This window comes from Microcebus murinus, unplaced genomic scaffold (genome assembly GCF_040939455.1).
Source record: "Microcebus murinus isolate Inina unplaced genomic scaffold, M.murinus_Inina_mat1.0 scaf013_hap2_Mmur4.0, whole genome shotgun sequence".
In the NCBI taxonomy this organism is placed as follows: Eukaryota; Metazoa; Chordata; class Mammalia; order Primates; family Cheirogaleidae; genus Microcebus; species Microcebus murinus.
Window position 1 is genome coordinate 156,868 of NW_027438959.1, and position 14,363 is coordinate 171,230.

At 62.7% G+C, this 14,363-nt stretch overlaps 4 non-coding genes across 4 annotated transcripts; all 4 read left to right on the top strand.

The window, feature by feature from the left end:
- Positions 1-1,391: 1,391 nt before the first annotated feature.
- On the top strand, positions 1,392-1,510 carry LOC142867170 (5S ribosomal RNA). The gene has a single exon (XR_012916897.1). It is a non-coding gene; the product is annotated as a 5S ribosomal RNA (ribosomal RNA).
- A 3,786-nt stretch (positions 1,511-5,296) lies between these two features.
- Positions 5,297-5,415, top strand: LOC142867171 (5S ribosomal RNA). The gene has a single exon (XR_012916898.1). It is a non-coding gene; the product is annotated as a 5S ribosomal RNA (ribosomal RNA).
- A 3,785-nt stretch (positions 5,416-9,200) lies between these two features.
- On the top strand, positions 9,201-9,319 carry LOC142867172 (5S ribosomal RNA). The gene has a single exon (XR_012916899.1). It is a non-coding gene; the product is annotated as a 5S ribosomal RNA (ribosomal RNA).
- A 3,784-nt stretch (positions 9,320-13,103) lies between these two features.
- LOC142867173 (5S ribosomal RNA) lies at positions 13,104-13,222 on the top strand. The gene has a single exon (XR_012916900.1). It is a non-coding gene; the product is annotated as a 5S ribosomal RNA (ribosomal RNA).
- Positions 13,223-14,363: the final 1,141 nt, after the last annotated feature.

Consider the following 14,363-nt stretch of genomic DNA (forward strand, 5'->3'; position numbering starts at 1 on the left):
CAGAAGGCTCCTTTGGGACCAGGATTCTCTTGCGGTGACTCTTTAAGGTCTGGCCCCTGGATGGAGGGGCACCAGGAGTAGAGGAGCAGGAAGGGGAAGGGGGTGGCCATGCGAGGGGACACTTTGAGGCCAAGTCCCAGCTTCAGCCTGATCCTCCTGGGAACCCCGCTCTGAGACAAGGAGCCGGGCTTCGCATTCCCACAGCAGCCAGTCGTGGGCTGAGGACACCTGGGGCGTTGGGAACTCCCTGGCTTCTCCTGGGTTTAACGTCTAGAGCTGCTTGTGAATCGCGCCGCCACACACACCCGAGCGCAGGTGTCTTCCGCACAGACTGCGGGCCTCGCTCTTCTGAATGCCGCTAGCTCGCCACCCACCCACGGGTGAACCTGGTCAGGGTGCTTTCTCTCAGGGGCAGACTCTTTTCCGGGCGGGCTACCGGTGTCTCTGTTTGCTCGTTTCTTTCTTCCATTTCGGGAAAGTCTTCCTTGCTGGGTGTGGAAATCTCCTATGCCTTCCCTCGCCTATTCTGTCAGCTTTAAAATTCTCTTTCAGTTGCCACCCTCACAGATGGATTAGGAAACTCTTTCCGGTGCACTCATTAGTGAAATGACCTCCAGGAAGCTGGAATCCAATATCTAATGGCCGATTTTTAGCGAGTCCACACGCCAGGGTGGTCGGGGTCCAATGCAGCCCCGGCCAGGCCCAGGCCCCTTGGACTGGGCCACAGGAGGACACGGAGGAGGGTCCCGGCCCCCACGAAGCGGTGCCGGCAGTTCTCCACGGGCTTGGGCGTTTTCCAGAGGTAGGAGATGGAGGGGACTGATTTCTTCAGCGCCCCCCAAACCACGCCACCCCACCCCACCCATGGGACACATCCCCAGAGAGAGACGCCCCATACACTGGCTGTGCCCCAGCCCTGGCCCGGGGGAATAGGCGGCAGCCCACCCACAGGGCGAGGGGGGGGGCGCAGCTGAAAGGGGTTGTGGGGGAGGGCGGCCCCTGGCTGGGGTCAAAGGGCGAGCGTCCCGCGCCTGCGCAGTCAGCGGCAGCGACGCGCTGGGGGTGGGCAGCGGGTAGGTGAAGGAGGCCGGGCGAGGAGACGAGGGGGGCTGGGAGGGCTCCACCTTGGCGAGTCCAGCCGTGGAGGCGCATCTTGTGTGAGTGTGAGTGAGTGTGAGTGTGTGTGTGTGTGTATAGAGAGACAGCCCCCCCACCCCGCCCCGCCCCGCCCCGCCCCGCCCATCACCCCCGTCCCTGGGAGCCAGCGGGACCCGGCCGGCGAACTCAACCAGCCCGGCCGGGCCCGGCGCGGGGCCTGGGGCGGGAGGCGGCGGCGGGGAAGCCCAGAGAGGCTCGGCTTCTCGAGCGGGGCAGGGGCGCCCTCCGCCGCCGTCTAGGGCCACACCACCCTGAACGCCCCCGATCTCGTCTGGTCTCGGAAGCTAAGCAGGGTCGGGCCTGGTTAGTACTTGGATGGGAGACCGCCTGGGAATACCGGGTGCCACAGGCTGCTGCTTTTTTTTTTTTTTTTCTTGCCTCTTGTTCTGTCCCCTTTCTGGGAGCGCGGCGGCGGCCCGGGGTGGGGGTCACCCCCACCCTCAGCGCCCGCGCGGTGCCTGGCGCCCCAGCCCGCACCGTGGGGCCTCCTCTTGTCCCAAGCCTCGACACCGCCGCCACGCGGCAGCATGCGTGGCATCTGGACCGTCAGGTCTCAGACCAAAGGTCTGCTCTGTGGGAACCGACACGCTGGAGGAAACCTTGAGAGTCTGAGAGGGGAGGGAGTTCCAGAAGAAGGCCAGGATGTCATTTTGAGGGAGTATGTGACCAGAACTCGTCCCGTTGATTTTGGGGTTCTATGGGCTACACGCAGGAAACTTTGGTGGTGGCACCTGATGTTGGGGGATCCGGAGTCACACCCAGACCTGCTCCACAGGCCTCCTTTTACTTTTCTCTTCGGATTCATTATTTTTAAAAAGTGTCTCTTACCTCTAGGATTGCATTTTCTTTTCTCTCTCTTTTCAAGCAGATGATGGGAGTACAAGTATTCAGGTGACATGTGTTGCCCGTGCCGCCCTCCCCCCTGTGTTCTTTTTTTTTTTTTTTTTTTTGAGACAGAGTCTCGTTTTGCTGCCCAGGCTAGAGTGAGTGCCATGGCGTCAGCCTAGCTCACAGCAACCTCAATCTCCGGGCTCAAGCAATCCTGCTGCCTCAGCCTCCCGAGTAGTTGGGACTACAGGCATGCACCACCACGCCCGGCTGTGTTTTTCTATATATATTAGTTGGCCAATTAATTTCTTTCTATTTTTAGTAGAGACGGGGTCTCGCTCTTGCTCAGGCTGGTTTCGAACTCCTGACCTGGAGCAATCCGCCCGCCTCGGCCTCCCAGAGAGCTAGGATTACAGGCGTGAGCCACCGCGCCCGGCCCCCCCTGTGTTCTTATTCATATACCTCTCATGTTGTTCCAGCGTATTGTGGGGGTACCAATGTTAAGGTCGGGTGCCTTGCCCTCTCCAAGCCTCCCCCCTCGGGTCAGAGCTTCAAGTGCGCCCATCCCCCAGTCGGTGCGCACCCACCCCATGCCTAATGGATGTGTATGCCCCTCCCCTCCCCCCACCCGCCCGACACCCACCCGATGAAGGTGATTCCTCTCTGTCCACTTAGGCGTCCATCCGTTCGTACCAATTTGCTGGTGAGCGCGCTCACGTGGTGCTCGTGTGTCCATTCTTGGGATACTTGGTTTACTGGAACGGGTTCCAGCTCTGGCCAGGAGAACACGAGAGGCGCCCTCTCACCGCTGCTCCTCACAGCCGAATGGCACTCCGTGGTGTCCACGCGCCACATTTTATTGATGCACTCCTGGATGGATGGGCACTCGGGTCGCTTCCACGTCTTTGGGATTGTGAATTGTGCCCTAACTGTAACCCTAACCCTTACCCAGCCCGTCTCCTCTGCCCCTGCCTGACGCACTCCTCCCCGGCCAGGCCCGTCACTGTCCTGGGCCCCCGCCTGACCGGCTCCTCCCCGCCCGGCCGGTCACCGTCCTCTGCCCCTGCCTGACACGCTCCTTCCCGCCCGGCCTCTCACCGTCCTCGGCCCCTGCCTGACCGGCTCCTCCGTCGCCTGGGCCTTCCAAGGGCTTGGTGTGGATGCTGCTTCCAGGAAGCCCTCCAGAAACCCGGCAGCAGGGTGGCCGCAGCAGTCTCCAGCAGCCGTCCCTAAGTCGCGTGAGTGCGGGGGACGCGCCCCCGCTGTGCCGCGGGGGCCCAGCCTGGTGTCTTCCCTGAGGCCCTGCGGCTGCCGGCTGGGCTGCCGCTCCCCGCAAGGGGAGAGCCGCGGAGGTGGGGACCGCCTCCTGATGGGGACGTACACGCAGCTCTCCACGTCGGATTCCGGGGCTCTCTGTCCTGCCCGAAGGCCCAGCTGGCCTGCGGGTCCTTAGAGTGGCAAAAACCTCCGAAAACTGAGACTGAGGGTCCGGTGGGTGTCTGCACTTTTGTGCTGGGCACCCCAGGGAGGCCCGGGGGCTGGCTGGACAACGTGGTCTGCTGGGCGGTGGTGGGGGGGTTGGAGGAGCAACTGATGCCCTTTGCACTTTGGGTAGCAAGAGTCTGAGGTGTCTCTGAGCCCTGTGCCCTGTGGGGGCGGGGCGGGGGGGAGGAGGAGGAGGAGGAGGAGGAGGTGGGAAGGGCCGGGGCCTGCAGTCCTGTTCCCGGGGTGGCACGGCAAGTGGCTTCTTCCACAGGCTGCTTGGCCTGGGCTCCCTGCACCTGGGCCTTTGGAGGACCGGCCCTGTGCTTGCCAACACTTCCTGCAGGGACCCAGAGCTGGGAGGTGGCATCTCTCAGCCCTGGGTCGGGCAGAGCCCCAGCGGGCCATGCCCACAACCTCTCTCAGCACCGGTCCCCCAGAAGGCTCCTTTGGGACCAGGATTCTCTTGCGGTGACTCTTTAAGGTCTGGCCCCTGGATGGAGGGGCACCAGGAGTAGAGGAGCAGGAAGGGGAAGGGGGTGGCCATGCGAGGGGACACTTTGAGGCCAAGTCCCAGCTTCAGCCTGATCCTCCTGGGAACCCCGCTCTGAGACAAGGAGCCGGGCTTCGCATTCCCACAGCAGCCAGTCGTGGGCTGAGGACACCTGGGGCGTTGGGAACTCCCTGGCTTCTCCTGGGTTTAACGTCTAGAGCTGCTTGTGAATCGCGCCGCCACACACACCCGAGCGCACGTGTCTTCCGCACAGACTGCGGGCCTCGCTCTTCTGAATGCCGCTAGCTCGCCACCCACCCACGGGTGAACCTGGTCAGGGTGCTTTCTCTCAGGGGCAGACTCTTTTCCGGGCGGGCTACCGGTGTCTCTGTTTGCTCGTTTCTTTCTTCCATTTCGGGAAAGTCTTCCTTGCTGGGTGTGGAAATCTCCTATGCCTTCCCTCGCCTATTCTGTCAGCTTTAAAATTCTCTTTCAGTTGCCACCCTCACAGATGGATTAGGAAACTCTTTCCGGTGCACTCATTAGTGAAATGACCTCCAGGAAGCTGGAATCCAATATCTAATGGCCGATTTTTAGCGAGTCCACACGCCAGGGTGGTCGGGGTCCAATGCAGCCCCGGCCAGGCCCAGGCCCCTTGGACTGGGCCACAGGAGGACACGGAGGAGGGTCCCGGCCCCCACGAAGCGGTGCCGGCAGTTCTCCACGGGCTTGGGCGTTTTCCAGAGGTAGGAGATGGAGGGGACTGATTTCTTCAGCGCCCCCCAAACCACGCCACCCCACCCCACCCATGGGACACATCCCCAGAGAGAGACGCCCCATACACTGGCTGTGCCCCAGCCCTGGCCCGGGGGAATAGGCGGCAGCCCACCCACAGGGCGAGGGGGGGGGCGCAGCTGAAAGGGGTTGTGGGGGAGGGCGGCCCCTGGCTGGGGTCAAAGGGCGAGCGTCCCGCGCCTGCGCAGTCAGCGGCAGCGACGCGCTGGGGGTGGGCAGCGGGTAGGTGAAGGAGGCCGGGCGAGGAGACGAGGGGGGCTGGGAGGGCTCCACCTTGGCGAGTCCAGCCGTGGAGGCGCATCTTGTGTGAGTGTGAGTGAGTGTGAGTGTGTGTGTGTGTGTATAGAGAGACAGCCCCCCCACCCCGCCCCGCCCCGCCCCGCCCCGCCCATCACCCCCGTCCCTGGGAGCCAGCGGGACCCGGCCGGCGAACTCAACCAGCCCGGCCGGGCCCGGCGCGGGGCCTGGGGCGGGAGGCGGCGGCGGGGAAGCCCAGAGAGGCTCGGCTTCTCGAGCGGGGCAGGGGCGCCCTCCGCCGCCGTCTAGGGCCACACCACCCTGAACGCCCCCGATCTCGTCTGGTCTCGGAAGCTAAGCAGGGTCGGGCCTGGTTAGTACTTGGATGGGAGACCGCCTGGGAATACCGGGTGCCACAGGCTGCTGCTTTTTTTTTTTTTTTTCTTGCCTCTTGTTCTGTCCCCTTTCTGGGAGCGCGGCGGCGGCCCGGGGTGGGGGTCACCCCCACCCTCAGCGCCCGCGCGGTGCCTGGCGCCCCAGCCCGCACCGTGGGGCCTCCTCTTGTCCCAAGCCTCGACACCGCCGCCACGCGGCAGCATGCGTGGCATCTGGACCGTCAGGTCTCAGACCAAAGGTCTGCTCTGTGGGAACCGACACGCTGGAGGAAACCTTGAGAGTCTGAGAGGGGAGGGAGTTCCAGAAGAAGGCCAGGATGTCATTTTGAGGGAGTATGTGACCAGAACTCGTCCCGTTGATTTTGGGGTTCTATGGGCTACACGCAGGAAACTTTGGTGGTGGCACCTGATGTTGGGGGATCCGGAGTCACACCCAGACCTGCTCCACAGGCCTCCTTTTACTTTTCTCTTCGGATTCATTATTTTTAAAAAGTGTCTCTTACCTCTAGGATTGCATTTTCTTTTCTCTCTCTTTTCAAGCAGATGATGGGAGTACAAGTATTCAGGTGACATGTGTTGCCCGTGCCGCCCTCCCCCCTGTGTTCTTTTTTTTTTTTTTTTTTTTGAGACAGAGTCTCGTTTTGCTGCCCAGGCTAGAGTGAGTGCCATGGCGTCAGCCTAGCTCACAGCAACCTCAATCTCCGGGCTCAAGCAATCCTGCTGCCTCAGCCTCCCGAGTAGTTGGGACTACAGGCATGCACCACCACGCCCGGCTGTGTTTTTCTATATATATTAGTTGGCCAATTAATTTCTTTCTATTTTTAGTAGAGACGGGGTCTCGCTCTTGCTCAGGCTGGTTTCGAACTCCTGACCTGGAGCAATCCGCCCGCCTCGGCCTCCCAGAGAGCTAGGATTACAGGCGTGAGCCACCGCGCCCGGCCCCCCCTGTGTTCTTATTCATATACCTCTCATGTTGTTCCAGCGTATTGTGGGGGTACCAATGTTAAGGTCGGGTGCCTTGCCCTCTCCAAGCCTCCCCCCTCGGGTCAGAGCTTCAAGTGCGCCCATCCCCCAGTCGGTGCGCACCCACCCCATGCCTAATGGATGTGTATGCCCCTCCCCTCCCCCCACCCGCCCGACACCCACCCGATGAAGGTGATTCCTCTCTGTCCACTTAGGCGTCCATCCGTTCGTACCAATTTGCTGGTGAGCGCGCTCACGTGGTGCTCGTGTGTCCATTCTTGGGATACTTGGTTTACTGGAACGGGTTCCAGCTCTGGCCAGGAGAACACGAGAGGCGCCCTCTCACCGCTGCTCCTCACAGCCGAATGGCACTCCGTGGTGTCCACGCGCCACATTTTATTGATGCACTCCTGGATGGATGGGCACTCGGGTCGCTTCCACGTCTTTGGGATTGTGAATTGTGCCCTAACTGTAACCCTAACCCTTACCCAGCCCGTCTCCTCTGCCCCTGCCTGACGCACTCCTCCCCGGCCAGGCCCGTCACTGTCCTGGGCCCCCGCCTGACCGGCTCCTCCCCGCCCGGCCGGTCACCGTCCTCTGCCCCTGCCTGACACGCTCCTTCCCGCCCGGCCTCTCACCGTCCTCGGCCCCTGCCTGACCGGCTCCTCCGTCGCCTGGGCCTTCCAAGGGCTTGGTGTGGATGCTGCTTCCAGGAAGCCCTCCAGAAACCCGGCAGCAGGGTGGCCGCAGCAGTCTCCAGCAGCCGTCCCTAAGTCGCGTGAGTGCGGGGGACGCGCCCCCGCTGTGCCGCGGGGGCCCAGCCTGGTGTCTTCCCTGAGGCCCTGCGGCTGCCGGCTGGGCTGCCGCTCCCCGCAAGGGGAGAGCCGCGGAGGTGGGGACCGCCTCCTGATGGGGACGTACACGCAGCTCTCCACGTCGGATTCCGGGGCTCTCTGTCCTGCCCGAAGGCCCAGCTGGCCTGCGGGTCCTTAGAGTGGCAAAAACCTCCGAAAACTGAGACTGAGGGTCCGGTGGGTGTCTGCACTTTTGTGCTGGGCACCCCAGGGAGGCCCGGGGGCTGGCTGGACAACGTGGTCTGCTGGGCGGTGGTGGGGGGGTTGGAGGAGCAACTGATGCCCTTTGCACTTTGGGTAGCAAGAGTCTGAGGTGTCTCTGAGCCCTGTGCCCTGTGGGGGCGGGGCGGGGGGGAGGAGGAGGAGGAGGAGGAGGAGGTGGGAAGGGCCGGGGCCTGCAGTCCTGTTCCCGGGGTGGCACGGCAAGTGGCTTCTTCCACAGGCTGCTTGGCCTGGGCTCCCTGCACCTGGGCCTTTGGAGGACCGGCCCTGTGCTTGCCAACACTTCCTGCAGGGACCCAGAGCTGGGAGGTGGCATCTCTCAGCCCTGGGTCGGGCAGAGCCCCAGCGGGCCATGCCCACAACCTCTCTCAGCACCGGTCCCCCAGAAGGCTCCTTTGGGACCAGGATTCTCTTGCGGTGACTCTTTAAGGTCTGGCCCCTGGATGGAGGGGCACCAGGAGTAGAGGAGCAGGAAGGGGAAGGGGGTGGCCATGCGAGGGGACACTTTGAGGCCAAGTCCCAGCTTCAGCCTGATCCTCCTGGGAACCCCGCTCTGAGACAAGGAGCCGGGCTTCGCATTCCCACAGCAGCCAGTCGTGGGCTGAGGACACCTGGGGCGTTGGGAACTCCCTGGCTTCTCCTGGGTTTAACGTCTAGAGCTGCTTGTGAATCGCGCCGCCACACACACCCGAGCGCAGGTGTCTTCCGCACAGACTGCGGGCCTCGCTCTTCTGAATGCCGCTAGCTCGCCACCCACCCACGGGTGAACCTGGTCAGGGTGCTTTCTCTCAGGGGCAGACTCTTTTCCGGGCGGGCTACCGGTGTCTCTGTTTGCTCGTTTCTTTCTTCCATTTCGGGACAGTCTTCCTTGCTGGGTGTGGAAATCTCCTATGCCTTCCCTCGCCTATTCTGTCAGCTTTAAAATTCTCTTTCAGTTGCCACCCTCACAGATGGATTAGGAAACTCTTTCCGGTGCACTCATTAGTGAAATGACCTCCAGGAAGCTGGAATCCAATATCTAATGGCCGATTTTTAGCGAGTCCACACGCCAGGGTGGTCGGGGTCCAATGCAGCCCCGGCCAGGCCCAGGCCCCTTGGACTGGGCCACAGGAGGACACGGAGGAGGGTCCCGGCCCCCACGAAGCGGTGCCGGCAGTTCTCCACGGGCTTGGGCGTTTTCCAGAGGTAGGAGATGGAGGGGACTGATTTCTTCAGCGCCCCCCAAACCACGCCACCCCACCCCACCCATGGGACACATCCCCAGAGAGAGACGCCCCATACACTGGCTGTGCCCCAGCCCTGGCCCGGGGGAATAGGCGGCAGCCCACCCACAGGGCGAGGGGGGGGGCGCAGCTGAAAGGGGTTGTGGGGGAGGGCGGCCCCTGGCTGGGGTCAAAGGGCGAGCGTCCCGCGCCTGCGCAGTCAGCGGCAGCGACGCGCTGGGGGTGGGCAGCGGGTAGGTGAAGGAGGCCGGGCGAGGAGACGAGGGGGGCTGGGAGGGCTCCACCTTGGCGAGTCCAGCCGTGGAGGCGCATCTTGTGTGAGTGTGAGTGAGTGTGAGTGTGTGTGTGTGTGTATAGAGAGACAGCCCCCCACCCCGCCCCGCCCCGCCCCGCCCCGCCCATCACCCCCGTCCCTGGGAGCCAGCGGGACCCGGCCGGCGAACTCAACCAGCCCGGCCCGGCCCGGCGCGGGGCCTGGGGCGGGAGGCGGCGGCGGGGAAGCCCAGAGAGGCTCGGCTTCTCGAGCGGGGCAGGGGCGCCCTCCGCCGCCGTCTAGGGCCACACCACCCTGAACGCCCCCGATCTCGTCTGGTCTCGGAAGCTAAGCAGGGTCGGGCCTGGTTAGTACTTGGATGGGAGACCGCCTGGGAATACCGGGTGCCACAGGCTGCTGCTTTTTTTTTTTTTTTTCTTGCCTCTTGTTCTGTCCCCTTTCTGGGAGCGCGGCGGCGGCCCGGGGTGGGGGTCACCCCCACCCTCAGCGCCCGCGCGGTGCCTGGCGCCCCAGCCCGCACCGTGGGGCCTCCTCTTGTCCCAAGCCTCGACACCGCCGCCACGCGGCAGCATGCGTGGCATCTGGACTGTCAGGTCTCAGACCAAAGGTCTGCTCTGTGGGAACCGACACGCTGGAGGAAACCTTGAGAGTCTGAGAGGGGAGGGAGTTCCAGAAGAAGGCCAGGATGTCATTTTGAGGGAGTATGTGACCAGAACTCGTCCCGTTGATTTTGGGGTTCTATGGGCTACACGCAGGAAACTTTGGTGGTGGCACCTGATGTTGGGGGATCCGGAGTCACACCCAGACCTGCTCCACAGGCCTCCTTTTACTTTTCTCTTCGGATTCATTATTTTTAAAAAGTGTCTCTTACCTCTAGGATTGCATTTTCTTTTCTCTCTCTTTTCAAGCAGATGATGGGAGTACAAGTATTCAGGTGACATGTGTTGCCCGTGCCGCCCTCCCCCCTGTGTTCTTTTTTTTTTTTTTTTTTTGAGACAGAGTCTCGTTTTGCTGCCCAGGCTAGAGTGAGTGCCATGGCGTCAGCCTAGCTCACAGCAACCTCAATCTCCGGGCTCAAGCAATCCTGCTGCCTCAGCCTCCCGAGTAGTTGGGACTACAGGCATGCACCACCACGCCCGGCTGTGTTTTTCTATATATATTAGTTGGCCAATTAATTTCTTTCTATTTTTAGTAGAGACGGGGTCTCGCTCTTGCTCAGGCTGGTTTCGAACTCCTGACCTGGAGCAATCCGCCCGCCTCGGCCTCCCAGAGAGCTAGGATTACAGGCGTGAGCCACCGCGCCCGGCCCCCCCTGTGTTCTTATTCATATACCTCTCATGTTGTTCCAGCGTATTGTGGGGGTACCAATGTTAAGGTCGGGTGCCTTGCCCTCTCCAAGCCTCCCCCCTCGGGTCAGAGCTTCAAGTGCGCCCATCCCCCAGTCGGTGCGCACCCACCCCATGCCTAATGGATGTGTATGCCCCTCCCCTCCCCCCACCCGCCCGACACCCACCCGATGAAGGTGATTCCTCTCTGTCCACTTAGGCGTCCATCCGTTCGTACCAATTTGCTGGTGAGCGCGCTCACGTGGTGCTCGTGTGTCCATTCTTGGGATACTTGGTTTACTGGAACGGGTTCCAGCTCTGGCCAGGAGAACACGAGAGGCGCCCTCTCACCGCTGCTCCTCACAGCCGAATGGCACTCCGTGGTGTCCACGCGCCACATTTTATTGATGCACTCCTGGATGGATGGGCACTCGGGTCGCTTCCACGTCTTTGGGATTGTGAATTGTGCCCTAACTGTAACCCTAACCCTTACCCAGCCCGTCTCCTCTGCCCCTGCCTGACGCACTCCTCCCCGGCCAGGCCCGTCACTGTCCTGGGCCCCCGCCTGACCGGCTCCTCCCCGCCCGGCCGGTCACCGTCCTCTGCCCCTGCCTGACACGCTCCTTCCCGCCCGGCCTCTCACCGTCCTCGGCCCCTGCCTGACCGGCTCCTCCGTCGCCTGGGCCTTCCAAGGGCTTGGTGTGGATGCTGCTTCCAGGAAGCCCTCCAGAAACCCGGCAGCAGGGTGGCCGCAGCAGTCTCCAGCAGCCGTCCCTAAGTCGCGTGAGTGCGGGGGACGCGCCCCCGCTGTGCCGCGGGGGCCCAGCCTGGTGTCTTCCCTGAGGCCCTGCGGCTGCCGGCAGCCCAGCCGCTCCCCGCAAGGGGAGAGCCGCGGAGGTGGGGACCGCCTCCTGATGGGGACGTACACGCAGCTCTCCACGTCGGATTCCGGGGCTCTCTGTCCTGCCCGAAGGCCCAGCTGGCCTGCGGGTCCTTAGAGTGGCAAAAACCTCCGAAAACTGAGACTGAGGGTCCGGTGGGTGTCTGCACTTTTGTGCTGGGCACCCCAGGGAGGCCCGGGGGCTGGCTGGACAACGTGGTCTGCTGGGCGGTGGTGGGGGGGTTGGAGGAGCAACTGATGCCCTTTGCACTTTGGGTAGCAAGAGTCTGAGGTGTCTCTGAGCCCTGTGCCCTGTGGGGGCGGGGCGGGGGGGAGGAGGAGGAGGAGGAGGAGGAGGTGGGAAGGGCCGGGGCCTGCAGTCCTGTTCCCGGGGTGGCACGGCAAGTGGCTTCTTCCACAGGCTGCTTGGCCTGGGCTCCCTGCACCTGGGCCTTTGGAGGACCGGCCCTGTGCTTGCCAACACTTCCTGCAGGGACCCAGAGCTGGGAGGTGGCATCTCTCAGCCCTGGGTCGGGCAGAGCCCCAGCGGGCCATGCCCACAACCTCTCTCAGCACCGGTCCCCCAGAAGGCTCCTTTGGGACCAGGATTCTCTTGCGGTGACTCTTTAAGGTCTGGCCCCTGGATGGAGGGGCACCAGGAGTAGAGGAGCAGGAAGGGGAAGGGGGTGGCCATGCGAGGGGACACTTTGAGGCCAAGTCCCAGCTTCAGCCTGATCCTCCTGGGAACCCCGCTCTGAGACAAGGAGCCGGGCTTCGCATTCCCACAGCAGCCAGTCGTGGGCTGAGGACACCTGGGGCGTTGGGAACTCCCTGGCTTCTCCTGGGTTTAACGTCTAGAGCTGCTTGTGAATCGCGCCGCCACACACACCCGAGCGCAGGTGTCTTCCGCACAGACTGCGGGCCTCGCTCTTCTGAATGCCGCTAGCTCGCCACCCACCCACGGGTGAACCTGGTCAGGGTGCTTTCTCTCAGGGGCAGACTCTTTTCCGGGCGGGCTACCGGTGTCTCTGTTTGCTCGTTTCTTTCTTCCATTTCGGGACAGTCTTCCTTGCTGGGTGTGGAAATCTCCTATGCCTTCCCTCGCCTATTCTGTCAGCTTTAAAATTCTCTTTCAGTTGCCACCCTCACAGATGGATTAGGAAACTCTTTCCGGTGCACTCATTAGTGAAATGACCTCCAGGAAGCTGGAATCCAATATCTAATGGCCGATTTTTAGCGAGTCCACACGCCAGGGTGGTCGGGGTCCAATGCAGCCCCGGCCAGGCCCAGGCCCCTTGGACTGGGCCACAGGAGGACACGGAGGAGGGTCCCGGCCCCCACGAAGCGGTGCCGGCAGTTCTCCACGGGCTTGGGCGTTTTCCAGAGGTAGGAGATGGAGGGGACTGATTTCTTCAGCGCCCCCCAAACCACGCCACCCCACCCCACCCATGGGACACATCCCCAGAGAGAGACGCCCCATACACTGGCTGTGCCCCAGCCCTGGCCCGGGGGAATAGGCGGCAGCCCACCCACAGGGCGAGGGGGGGGGCGCAGCTGAAAGGGGTTGTGGGGGAGGGCGGCCCCTGGCTGGGGTCAAAGGGCGAGCGTCCCGCGCCTGCGCAGTCAGCGGCAGCGACGCGCTGGGGGTGGGCAGCGGGTAGGTGAAGGAGGCCGGGCGAGGAGACGAGGGGGGCTGGGAGGGCTCCACCTTGGCGAGTCCAGCCGTGGAGGCGCATCTTGTGTGAGTGTGAGTGAGTGTGAGTGTGTGTGTGTGTGTATAGAGAGACAGCCCCCCACCCCGCCCCGCCCCGCCCCGCCCCGCCCATCACCCCCGTCCCTGGGAGCCAGCGGGACCCGGCCGGCGAACTCAACCAGCCCGGCCCGGCCCGGCGCGGGGCCTGGGGCGGGAGGCGGCGGCGGGGAAGCCCAGAGAGGCTCGGCTTCTCGAGCGGGGCAGGGGCGCCCTCCGCCGCCGTCTAGGGCCACACCACCCTGAACGCCCCCGATCTCGTCTGGTCTCGGAAGCTAAGCAGGGTCGGGCCTGGTTAGTACTTGGATGGGAGACCGCCTGGGAATACCGGGTGCCACAGGCTGCTGCTTTTTTTTTTTTTTTTCTTGCCTCTTGTTCTGTCCCCTTTCTGGGAGCGCGGCGGCGGCCCGGGGTGGGGGTCACCCCCACCCTCAGCGCCCGCGCGGTGCCTGGCGCCCCAGCCCGCACCGTGGGGCCTCCTCTTGTCCCAAGCCTCGACACCGCCGCCACGCGGCAGCATGCGTGGCATCTGGACCGTCAGGTCTCAGACCAAAGGTCTGCTCTGTGGGAACCGACACGCTGGAGGAAACCTTGAGAGTCTGAGAGGGGAGGGAGTTCCAGAAGAAGGCCAGGATGTCATTTTGAGGGAGTATGTGACCAGAACTCGTCCCGTTGATTTTGGGGTTCTATGGGCTACACGCAGGAAACTTTGGTGGTGGCACCTGATGTTGGGGGATCCGGAGTCACACCCAGACCTGCTCCACAGGCCTCCTTTTACTTTTCTCTTCGGATTCATTATTTTTAAAAAGTGTCTCTTACCTCTAGGATTGCATTTTCTTTTCTCTCTCTTTTCAAGCAGATGATGGGAGTACAAGTATTCAGGTGACATGTGTTGCCCGTGCCGCCCTCCCCCCTGTGTTCTTTTTTTTTTTTTTTTTTTGAGACAGAGTCTCGTTTTGCTGCCCAGGCTAGAGTGAGTGCCATGGCGTCAGCCTAGCTCACAGCAACCTCAATCTCCGGGCTCAAGCAATCCTGCTGCCTCAGCCTCCCGAGTAGTTGGGACTACAGGCATGCACCACCACGCCCGGCTGTGTTTTTCTATATATATTAGTTGGCCAATTAATTTCTTTCTATTTTTAGTAGAGACGGGGTCTCGCTCTTGCTCAGGCTGGTTTCGAACTCCTGACCTGGAGCAATCCGCCCGCCTCGGCCTCCCAGAGAGCTAGGATTACAGGCGTGAGCCACCGCGCCCGGCCCCCCCTGTGTTCTTATTCATATACCTCTCATGTTGTTCCAGCGTATTGTGGGGGTACCAATGTTAAGGTCGGGTGCCTTGCCCTCTCCAAGCCTCCCCCCTCGGGTCAGAGCTTCAAGTGCGCCCATCCCCCAGTCGGTGCGCACCCACCCCATGCCTAATGGATGTGTATGCCCCTCCCCTCCCCCCACCCGCCCGACACCCACCCGATGAAGGTGATTCCTCTCTG